The following is a 13,112-nucleotide window of genomic DNA, read 5'->3' as shown; positions in this document are numbered from 1 at the left end:
ATAGATGTGGTTGACTGCACCAATAAAATTATCAGTTTTCCTTAAGGGGGAAGGAGCCAGTTTTTATGTACAAATTTAATGCCGCAATGAGCGACTTAGTATAAAAAAATCATAAAAAATCAAATACACAAGTGAGGTCAAATTTTCCATAGTTTTGGATACCCGTATTTTTGGATACCTATATTAAAACAAAGCATAAGAATATTATCCACTTGACCAGAAAGCCAATGGCAGTTCATATCAGAATAAGTGTATGCACCCCAACCTGCATTTTTCATGTCCGAAGGTCATTTGTGACACCATGTGATGCTCACTATGCAAACACAAGCTCTTTTCCTAGATGACATTTCTGCAAAACATGGTGTACTAAACAGGCTGATGTAATTGAAAATAGTTGTCATCCAAGCCGTTTTTGAGGTATTTTACTTCCCCTAAACCCATGTGTTTATTGCTGTGGGAGGCTAGCTCTTCTTCCTAGCCAACTATTGGTATTTCACTATTAACATACTGCAGAGTAACTATGGAAGGTGTACATGCCTGACATCAATTTCAAGAGCAACACAAGCCCGAAATACCTAGTTCACAAATGTATCCATATCTATAAATAGTAAACAAAAATAGTTGAAAAAGCCACATCATAACCATAAGTTAAGAAATTTGCCAGGGGCCAATTTTCGCATGAACGGCGTTTGGGCGTGGCAAGTGAAGCGACCGCCCCAGTCCCGCCTCTTGAGGGGGCCCCGTGCTTCAGACCTAAGGCTGTCCTTATGAGTTTGTTAAGCTATATTCTCCGATAAATTGGAAACGCTGATACAGGCCACACGTAATGCACGTAGATCATTGCTCTTAATTCGTGTCTTCGTGTTATTTGAACAATGACAATACAAATCAGTTTATTAGGCCAAATGCATTGTCATGTTATTATTTCGATTAAAAAACCCGTTGTCCGCAAACATGATTTTGTAAAATGAATAATGAGAAAACAAAATTCGTGCGCCAAAATCGCGAAAGTTGTTCTAGTCTAGACATAATCAGTGTTTGCAGTGGCATACCAATCGAGATACCGATACTCTGGCCCCGCGCGGTCATGGTCGGCCCTAGGCGCCGCGTACTTCTAACGCCGCCTCTGAATTTACGAAACTGGACCCTGCCACCTGAAGCAAAGTGATTTATCGATATGATTGTATGGGGTCACTGTCATACTATTTACCAATGTCATGGTCAGCCAACAAAAATCGTGGGACCCGTTGCAACAAAAAGACTCGTACACTGTTACAGGACAACGCTATGTAAACAAGTGCAGAAGCAGAGTGATTTTTTTTATATATGCACATCTTAAGGTAATGACTAGAATATTTGCCAAGTCTCATGCCAAACAGTCAATCACTGCGGGATTAGTTGTGTTAACGGGTTTCTTACACCGCATTAAGCTACAAAACGAAAAGGTCAAATCTTTACCAAACTCGTGGGAACAACTTTATTTGTCGATTTATGTATCTTCAATTGATGGCCATACTATTTACCAAGTTTCGTGAAAATCCATTAGCAGCTGAGGAATATCAAGATTGTGGCATAGAATGCTACAAGATATTAAGGGCAATAACTCGTTATCCATACTCGTATCTCCATAGTATTCACCAAGGTCATGGCAAGCCATCCTGCAACATTGGACTGTCCAAACAAGAGTTATCGCTGCATTGCGATGCAAAACAAAAAGGGCAATAACTCTAATAAAATTTGCGGAAACAAAGTTATATATAATTATACACATATTGAAGCAATGAACATACTATTTACAAAATTTCATGACAATCATTGAAACGCTTAGGATCTAGTTGCGCTTTTGAGAATGTTTCGATCACTGTCATTAAGTATTAGACAAAAAGGGCAATAACTTGCAAAAGTGTCGCGAGCAACATGATTTGTAAATATGTGCATCTTAAAATGACTACGTGATATATTAACTAAGTTTCATTGCAAGTCATCAAACACTGCAGCACCATTTGTGCTAACGAGTATATGCAATACACTGCATTAAACTACAATACAAATTGACATTAACTCAGACAGAAATTTCGGTAGCAAAACGATTTTGTGCATCTTCTGGTGCTTAACATAATATTTACCCCATTTCATGGCAATATATCAAAAACTGCTGGACTGCTAATAAGATGCATTAGGCTACAAGAGGAAAATTAGAAAGGGCGGGACCAGCTGCGCTAATCATTGACCGAAACTGCAAGATGAAGTGGGCGTTACCTCTACCAATAATTGCACATTTTCAGGTGATGACCATAATTACTACGAAGTTTCATGTTATTCCATCGAAAACTTCTGGACCAATTTCTTCTATCGAGTGCCGGTCAGAATTGCACGAGGATTGCTATATGTTTACTTCCTCCACTATATAGAATTGGAGCGGGGGGGGGGGGGTGGGATTAAAGAAAAGAGGTCGTAATATCGGAAACATACGTCAAAGACAAACCTCATCTATTTAACACATATCGTATTTTCTTAACGATCTGCCTTGTAGAATCCTGAAATTTTAAATTAGAATTCATTAGACATGACAGGTTGTCAATTTCCAGTAACTAAGATATTTTATTGTTGCCATTAGTGCCAATTTAGTCAATGCTACACTATAGATTCTTGTTTGTGTTTCAACTCAGCTTCTTTTTTAACTATCATAAAATTCTCGTACAATGCACATGTTTTCAGCGCGCCACCACAGCTATGTTTGCCTTGTTAGCATCATTATCGAACCGATATCTAATCTTTAGAACGTGTTTTTCGTTTCATCGGGTCCTCTGACCCAACATTAGCGAAGATATTTGCATTTGTTATAACCTTTGTTAAAGTGTTTGATATTAAAAAATGAGAAAAAATGTGACCAGCGTGTATTTTCGAGACGGTGTTGTTCGTATTGGCAGATTAATCCTTTACTACTTTAATATGGGTATTGCTTTTCTTTTAGAAGCGCGAATAGCGGGTTCTTGACTGGTCAAATTTGAAACATGAAACCGCAAAACCTTTCGATTCATCTGCAATTCATAATGTTTAGCCTAAATGTTAAATTGTGGTGTGGAGTCTCGCCCCCTTATTTGGGGTACTATTAAACAGAAATATTTGGATCTTATATTCGTATTCTTGTGTTCGATTTCTGCATTTTTAGAAGAAAAAATAACGTACCAGACTAGACATATCTAGTATAAAACTACTTCTTTAGTACAGTGGGACCATTACCTTGAAGAGGGTAGGCTTGAATGTCCAAGAGCGCTCGAGCTGCTGATTTGTTGGTGGTAAGGCGTCGGCAGAATACCAATATTAACAAAAAAACTGCGCTGACTTAAAATGGTTAACTGATCTCTCGAACTAATTGACTGAGACCATGTAGGTTTGATCTATCAATATTCCACTGTATTTTTTGGTTTACCAAGCTGAATACTTTTTCACCTTGGAAGAAGCCATTTTTCTTCTTCTACTTCCACGTGTGATTAGGATTTATCAGTATGCGCCTTTGATGAACGAATTGCTCCAGTCAAGGATGAATTTCTTCTGGTATATCTTTCTATATATTTTATGATTAAGAAATAAATAAGTATGACCCATATGAACGGGATTGGTGACTCCACCGAACACATTTAACAGTGCCGATTACAAATAAAGAGAGAACCTAATCGGTGCAAAAGCGTTAATTATCATGATAATAAAAGTGGTTAATCCTGATTGTACTGGATAGTTGCTGTTGGTCTCGATCATTAAAAAACAGACGCATATTTCAATTAATATGCAAATGAGCCGTAACCCGGGAGCGAACGTGTTGTATCTAGTCAGTATCTGTTGAAATAATAAATCTAATTCTGGACCTTCGTTATCAAACATTCTTCAGTAGACGTCTGTCTGACAAACTTCCACATGTTTGAAGCAAGGACGCAAAGGTTAGTCTTAGAGGATAAATAATTCGGTCTTAGAAATGCATTAAGGCGAAGATGAACAGCGAAATACTTTTGTTATTTGAATAAACTTAATTTAAAAATAAATTGTTAGCGTGGGCGTTTAAAAATCAAAGAAATGATCAGATGTTTGTTATATTAAGCCCCAGAGGTGGGGTAGGGGTGGGATCATGAGAAATAAACTCCTTCTTCCAGTCTGACATAAAACATTTGCATGAACCTGCTTAATTGAAATAACTGACTTTGAAATCTGGATACAATTTGGATCAAGATTAGAATCATCAACATTCGAAATTGAAACAAATTGTATCAGTTCATGATTTCCGTTTAATCATGATGATCATACAATTAGTAATAAAACTTAACCATTTCCATTTCAAGGTCATATACTTATATTGATCGAACATTCTTGGTTCCGTCATATTTTTATCTGACCTCTACATATGGTGGGGACCACTCCGGTGGCCTAGTGGTTAGAGCGTCAGCCTCGGATGCGGGAGGTCGTGGGTTCGATCCTCGGTCGAGTCATTGATTCAGGTATAGTAACAAACAAACGATGCATACGTGTTTAGTTCCGAATTTGATATTGGGTACTGTGTTGTTGCGTAGGGACACATCGAGGCCGTTAGTACGAGACTTATTCATATTCCATACTAAGCGTGTTCTTTTCCCTACTGCGAACATAACACGAATTCGGTTATTCGTTTATTAGATAGCCACCCCGTATCCCGCCTGCCTTTATACATTCCCTATCTACATTATCCTTTCCCAATAGTGCCATCTGGGTATGTAACAAATTAAATGATTTTCGAGTAGTTAAACGTTTTATCTGCTAACGTTTATATGCAAAAGGTATAGGTGCAGTCGTGAATATAAAGTCTTTGACTTCTCACAGAGGTGAAATAGACATAATAATAATAATAATAATAATAATGATGATAATGATAATAAAGTCTTTTCTACTAGGGTGACAGCATTAGTACAAAAACTAATTTCTCTTGTGGCCTGTAAGTATCTACTTATGTACGGGCAAATATGTAAAATACAGCTAGGAAAGAAGCATCATACAAAAAGATATAATGGATTGGTGTACGCAAGAGCGATACGGGCCTTGTGTTCACCAACATGCATGAATGAACATTTTTACACACACACGTGAACACCCATCGACATTTTATATAACTATATACATATATCATACACTTGGCCATATCCGGTTATAGACATTATCGGGATTGCTTCCATTTCAAACATGATAAAGGCAAGGCACTAATGATGTTTGCTGAACATCTTTAGGTAGACATTTCCAAATACTTGGACGCGAGAAAGTCAAACTATTTTTTTATATAATTCAGTTTTGGGCTGAGGAAGAAAATTTTTATTACAAGACATGGAGCTAATTATCGACATTCTATAACATATATTGATAGTATTTGTCCTTTAACTGAACATATCACTTATATAAATGGGCATATAACCTTTAGAAACTTTATCCATAAATTTAGCCTTTCTTAAATTTATTCATTCATAGATAGTCATGGTCTTCCGATAGTCATGGTCTTCCGATAGTCATGGTCTACCAATCCTTCGTACATTCATGGATATTATTAACTATGTTGTCACGGATGATTCTGTTGCCTCATTTTCTGAAATCCTTCCATTTTTAACAGATTTGTTTTAGAAGCATTGCCCCATGTGATGTTGCAGTAGTCCAGATGAGGTTCACTATATCGTGTCTTAATTCACTTTTCTGTACAACGATTACAAATCTAACATTCTTTGTCTAGTATGAGGCGTTTCTAGGTTGCTATGACACGCGTTGATACTTTTGGTTGATTACATTACATCTGTTAGTCATTAGCAGTCATTTAGACTATTATCAACGTAAGTAACAGTTGCTTGTTTCGTTTTAAATATATGGCCATTTCATCAATACATTTTACTCACCATTTCAACTAAAATAATGTTACTCTATGTAGACTTGGAAATCTCATTCAAAATTGAACAATATAGTCTTTTGATTGGTCACAATACTTTCGAAAACGATTTGAAGTCGAATAAAGTTTTATGACGTAAGAGCCACACGTTCATGTTTGAGCTTCGTCTGTGAACTTCTGTATTCTAAGATGACCTAAACAAACCCAGTGGGTCATAACATAGCGCTGTGTCTAAACAAACTCAGTGGGTCATAACATAGCGCCGTGTCTAAACAAACTCAGTGGGTCATAACATAGCGCTGTGTCTAAACTAACTCGTTAGGTCATAACACAGAGTTGTCTCTGTGTTTACTTGGTGGGGAGGGGTATTTTGGAAGTACATAACAGAACATGACTTCATTAACAAGTCATATCTAACAATAGCGAATAGTAAAATAGAGAAAATAAAGAACATTATAGAGACCTAATTCACAATTGTTCACATGATACAATTAAGATATATGTAGTAATCATGACAGCCATCGTTTTACATCGGAAACAAAATTATTTAAATTCATTTTCAATGAAAGTGATTAATCTAATCATTATTTTAGTAACAATTATAATTACAATCTCAAACACATGATATAGAAGTTCGAATTCACTCCAAAAACATCACACAACATATCTTAGCATCTCTCAAAATGTATTCGATGCCTCTATTTATATAATACGAGGAAAATATCTTTAATTTGATATCTATTTATACAATACGAGGAAAATATCTTTCGTTTGATATCTGTTATCGAAGATGTATACGATGCCTTTATTCATACAATACGAGGAAAATATATTTCATTTGATATCTGTTATCGAAGATGTATACGATGCCTCTATTCATACAATACGAGGAAAATATCTTTCATTTGATATCTGTTATCGAAGATGTATACGATGCCTCTATTCATACAATACGAGGAAAATATCTTTCATTTGATATCTGTTATCGAAGATGTATACGATGCCTCTATTCATACAATACGAGGAAAATATCTTTCATTTGATATCTGTTATCGAAGATGTATACGATGCCTCTATTCATACAATACGAGGAAAATATCTTTCATTTGATAAATATTATCATAGCAGGAGGCACATAATACATGCACTATATGTGCCAAATTTAAGGCTATAATCCTTGTGTCACATTCAAGGTGTGTTGGGGTGGGAGGGTACATGGAGTCAATAGAATTTACAAAAATAATTTTTCCAGTGTGTGCGTGTGTATGTAGATTTTTAACGTAGCTTTAGCAATTTTGATCTTATCTCTACATTGTATGCAGTGTGACAGTTAATAGTGATGTCTAGCACGGGGGGCATCATGCCGAGATATATACAAGATCATGTCCAACCCAGTCACATTATTCTGAAATCAGGCCGACCAGTCTTAACCTTCTCATGCTGAGGCGAAATAGGTGCTAGTACCATTTTGATAAGTCTTTATTATGAATCGGTAAGGGATCGAATTCGCAACCTCCCGCATCCGAGACAGACGTTCTAACCACTTAGGCCATTGGAGTGGTGTAATGTTTCATTGATATTGGCAGTATTTTATTATAATAGTGCAGGGTTCACTGTGGTGATTTATCAGAGTTACTCTAAAACACTGCGACTTTGTAAAATCGCGCTATCCAAGGCTGCACGCCGTTACCCTGAAGAAAGCATTCTTCGGCATATTTATTTATTTTAGTTCAGCAGCCATCTTGAAATCTAGCTATTTCTCCTCCTCTGTGTGTGTGTGTGCTTTGAATTTTTAACGTAGCTTTAAAAAAATTCAGTCATATCGCTACGATGTCTGCAGTGTGGGGCATATGTCGCAGACATGCAGCATGATATCCCACCCAGGCCGACCAATCCTAACACTAACCTCTCAATGCTGAGCGCCATGCGAGGCAGCTGTTAGTACAATTTTTGTAAGTTTTTGGTATAATTCGGCCTGGGATCGAACCCACGACTTCCCGTATCCAAGGCTGACGCTCTAACCACTAGGCCACCGGAGAGGTACTTGTCCTCCTGAATGGAAAATATTATCTTGAAAGTATTGTTGTCTCTACTCCTCTCCAAAGCGGATGTTATATTAACATGAGAGTTTATCATTAGACTTCTTATGACACCCAGTTGGTCCCAAATAAATTGGTGCCGCTCGTACAATAAATATGGCTGCCACGATAACTGTCTTAGATATCTTATTGTCACTACTTCCTTGCATAAATAATCATTATGACCTAGGGTTTTCACCAAAAGACGTTTAATTATGTCCACTTTTTCCTAAATGAGACTGTTTTTATACTGACATTGGATATGTGTATCAAAATAGCTAACTTGAAAATCTTGTTGTTGGTGAAGAATATTGGACATTGTATCAACACTCAATAATTTAAAGGGAGAAATGGTCTTATCTTTAAGTCTTGTAAATTCTTTTCGTGCAGTAATTTCCTTCAAGGGCCTCTTGTTTTTGTTGCAGTTTTTATTTGCTTTTTATAACGTATAACTTATGTACCGGGATTACGTCCACCGTATCCTTCAACTCAGCTTGAGATTTATATGAATTAGCAATTTTATCGATAAATCGCAAGTATCCCTTCAAAGCATAATGAAAAATGGAAACGAGATCTTTAGAAGAAAACATTTATCTTACAATATTTCTGTAAGTGTCGTAAATCTAGTATCGGATACGTGATATGTATATTTGTGATCATTATGGAAAGAACTATAGCACTAGTTTCTGTAAATCATGAGAGTAAACCAAATAAAAAGAGGTTTAATGTTGACTCATGTGCGTGCTTCCTATATAGTTGTCTTGTTTAATGTACTTTACTATTTTTTAGAATTCAGCCATACTTAAATCTCCTGCACAGATCTATTATCGGACAGGGCTTGTAGTGACCACCTTTACAAACAGAAAAATGTCCAGTTGAATTTCTGTTGGAAACGGACGTAATCCAAGATCCTTGTCGTTTTCTTTCTTGCTTTTTTTTTTTTTTTTGTACTCTCTTTGCTTATGTGGTGAATAGTAAATACTGCGTTTGTATGTATTGCGAAATGTCTTTCTTGTATTGTTATGTTTGGCACCATGTAGCTACTGTTGTTCTGAAGTGCCGCTAAACACTAAATCCATCCATCCATCCAAACCTCCATCCATCAATTCCTCCATCCATCCATCCATGAATGTGTCCATGTATGTATGCATGCATACATACATACATACATACAGACAGACAGACAGACAGACAGACAGACAAACATATACATCCATCCATCCACCCATCCATCCACCCACCCACCCACACATCCATCCATCCATCCATCCATCCATCCATTCATACATACATACATACATACATACATACATACATACATACATACATATAGACATACATACATCCATACATACATATACATCCATGCATCCATACATACATACATACATACATACATACATACATACATACATACATACATACATAAATACATGCATGCATGCATCCATCCATCCATCCATACATCCATACATAATATATACAACCTAAGGCCAATAGCTTTTACTAAAACACGTTGCAATATACGCAACGGGCGCTGACAATGCCCCCTCCTTAAAAGTGATTTTTGGAGTAATGAGGTTTGTGTTATTGGGAACAAATGAGGAAAAAAATTAATAAAAATAACAAACAATAAACACCACAGATATGGAGGGCAACCAACGATTCCTGCTCGCGTAGGCCCCGAAGCTAAGGTTTACTTCTCACGACTGAACCTTTTAGTATCCAGCTTTTGTAAGAAGTATTTGTGATCATTGAGATGGTTGCTTTAGCTTTGAGCCACACTGCTCAGTTGGCTAATCCGATTTAATCCTGTTTGAGAAGGGCATCCACAACGATCTTCCTGTCTTTCTGTATAATGTGTCTTTACCTTCCTGACATGTCCATTGACTTGAATTCGGAAGTTCCTCGTTAACATATTCACACTTTACATTCACAGAAGGCTGGTGTTTCAGTCAACGTCTGTCTGATATAGTGAGCACCAGTCATGTCATCTGAGAACGTGAGGAACATCTGCTAATTTGTAGCAGGACTGGATTGATGTCCTGGTAGGCATGTCGTTAATAAAACCATAGACATTGACATGATTCTGCCTCTCTCTATGTACGCTTTTCATTAGCATGGTTTAGAAGGCTCAGTGTGCAGTGACTACTATGCCTATTGAACAATATGGCCCTACTTAATGTGTTGAATAATACGGCCCTAATTACTATGTTGAACAATACGGCCCTATTTTGTATATTTAATGTGTTGAACAATACGGCCCTATTTTGTATACTTAATCTGTTGAACAATACGGCCCTATTTTGTATACTTAATGTTTTGAACAATACGGCCCTATTTTGTATATTTAATGTGTTGAACAATACGGCCCTATTTTGTATACTTAATCTGTTGAACAATACGGCCCTATTTTGTATACTTAATGTTTTGAACAATACGGCCCTATTTTGTATATTTAATGTGTTGAACAATACAGCCCTATTTTGTATACTTAATGTATTGAACAATACGGCCCTATTTTGTATACTTAATGTATTGAACAATACGGCCCTATTTTGTATACTTAATGTGCTGAACAATACAGCCCTATTTTGTATACTTAATGTATTGAACAATACGGCCCTATTCTGTATACTTAATGTGCTGAACAATACAGCCCTATTTTGTACACTTAGTGTGTTGAACAATTCGGCCCTATTTTGTATACTTAATGTGTTGAACAATACATCAAATGTTGTTTGCAGACTTTGTAACCAATATTCCACTTCAAGAATTATATCCTTCTGTGATCCAACTTGATATTTGAGCAAGATATTAATCTACACACGTCTTTTAAAACCGATCACTTATTACAAATACCACATTCCTGTCGACTTTATTTTATTACATGCAATCATCTGGAAGCAATGCGTTATCATTTGGAAGCTTTAAAGATAGTCATTTCCATCTAAAGCTTTTTGAGACCTTATATGTTCAACTTTTCTGGTGGAAACAGCTGATAGGGACATTGTAGCAGATTGGCATGGTATATACTGGGCTTCAGGGATCAACATCGTTGGCATCGTTGGTCACAGTAACATTTCAGCAAAGTGTTTATAGGGCGTTTATTGGCTACATTTAGAAAAATGGAAATTATGGCTAAAGATAAACAATGTGGTTTTTTGCATATAATAATTGCAGTATATGTACAACGAAACGACACGATACCGCATCCTAAAATTGCGGTTGAAACGCTATCAGAGAGCATTTCAAATCCGATATCGAAAGCATTTGTTCAGCACAGGTATTTGTATGGTACGGTAAGCGCGTGGAATATGATTCATCCAATAATAATAAAGTAGACCTTGCCATAAAATTAACATATACCGTACCACGTCAACTATGCGCCTGAAAGGATTGTTTGAAAGAACAAAAATGAAATGATCTCTGCGAGAATATATTATATCTAGCTGTGTGTGTATGCGTGTGCGTGTGTGATTTGGATTTTTAACGTAGCTTTAAGAATGTTTCAGTCATATCACTACGATGTATGCAATGTGCCAGTTTATAGTGATGCCTAGCACTGGGGCATCATGCCGCAGACATGTAGCATAATGTCCCATCCAGTCATATCATATTGACACCAGGCTGACCAGTCCTAACAGTGACCTCTTAATGATGAGCGCCAAGCGAGGCAACTGCATGTACCGTTTTAATAGGTCTATGGTATGACTAGACCGGGGATCGAAGACGCGACATCCCGCAACCGAAGCGGATGCTCTTACCACTGGGCCACCGGAGCGGTGTTCAATTGTGTCAAGAGAATACAATCGACTATAAGTCAGTCAGTCAGTGATTTATTTATGAGGATGTGTCTTTAGTGTCATAAAACCGATTGCAGCATCCATTGCAGGATGATTGATACTGTAATATATTTACATTAAACTCTAGTTTCAAGTTTGATCACATATGGCTATCATTTTCAAAGATGAATATTTGGCTAAAAGCTTTACAAACATGCTGATAGCATGTTAATTTAAGAGGCAGATATTAATAATACCTATTACCTATTCCTGTCTTCCTTATAATAAGCACTGCGTCTTCCTCCAGCCGTCAAAGAACACGGTTGGTATTGACTGCATCAGGCGGACGTTTACTGAAACGATACTCTGTAAGTGCGAGATGTTATTGTTGAACAAGCCTGCTTGTCTTGTTATTTGGGTAGATCATTATTAAGACATTTATTGCGATGTCAGCTATACTGTTGTCGAGTGTGTGCGAGTGTGTGATTTGGATTTTTAACGTAGCTTTAACAATTTTGTGAGTCATATCGCTAAGATGTCTGCAGTGTGGCAGTTTATAGTGATGTCTAGCACTGTGGCATCATGCCGCAGACATGTAAAATGATGTCCCACCCAGTCACATTATCCTGATGCCAGGATGTCCAGTCCTAACACTAACCTCGTAATGCTGAGCGCCTAGCGAGGCAGCTGTTAGTACCATATGTATAAGTCTTTGGTATGACTCGACCGGGGTTCGAACCCGCGACCTCCCACAGCCAAGGCGGACGCTGTAACCAGTAGAACACCGGAGCGGTCTATGGTTTACGACGAAAATGGCATTCCCCTTAGTTTTATTTAGATATCCGCGGGGCCGTGTCTGTTCTCTCCATTAACAAAGGTCAGCTTCCAGATCATGAACGAACTAAGTATTACCAACAGTCCTAAATTGCTTAGAAGAAAAAAATAACTTGCAACTACAAACTTCATTAGTTTAAATTTTCACTTGAACTTAAATGCTAGTTTATTTTATTCAGTTAAACATAATTTGATTCTGTTCAGTTCTACTTGCTGATGGAAATGAGTCATGATGGGGCTTTATGCAAGTTTTGCAACCATCAATCGGGGGCCTCGAGTGGCCGAGTGGTCTAAAGCGCTCTCCGTCACGGATCACTACCATCTCACCTCTGTCTGCGTGGGTTCGAGTCTCGGATTCGGCCAATGTGGGTATGTGAGAAAGCTTGCCAGTAGCTTCTCGTGGGTCGGTGGTTCTTTCCGGGGTTTTCCCGGAGTAATCCCGGGTTCTTCCTCCACCAGTAATACTGTCCGCCATGTATAGCCTATCCTGTGCTGAAAAATGGCGTTAAACCCTATAACAACAAC

General features: G+C 37.4%; 1 protein-coding gene across 2 annotated transcripts in view; it reads left to right on the top strand.

Moving 5' to 3' along the window:
* LOC149776406 (secretin receptor-like) overlaps positions 1-13,112 on the top strand; it is a 106,078-nt gene that overhangs the window by 29,008 nt on the left and 63,958 nt on the right. Inside the window, exon 1 of one of the 2 annotated variants that reach the window (XM_089940812.1) lies at positions 4,343-4,490. The exons of the other annotated variant lie outside the window; for it this stretch is intronic. The gene's annotated coding sequence lies outside the window, so the exon portion shown is untranslated. Of the gene's footprint in view, positions 1-4,342; positions 4,491-13,112 lie in introns of those variants that run through there. 2 annotated transcript variants of the gene reach the window in all.

Source organism: Sinohyriopsis cumingii, chromosome 18 (genome assembly GCF_028554795.1).
Source record: "Sinohyriopsis cumingii isolate HCF-2022 chromosome 18, ASM2855479v2, whole genome shotgun sequence".
In the NCBI taxonomy this organism is placed as follows: Eukaryota; Metazoa; Mollusca; class Bivalvia; order Unionida; family Unionidae; genus Sinohyriopsis; species Sinohyriopsis cumingii.
This window is presented reverse-complemented; position numbering and strand designations above follow the sequence as displayed.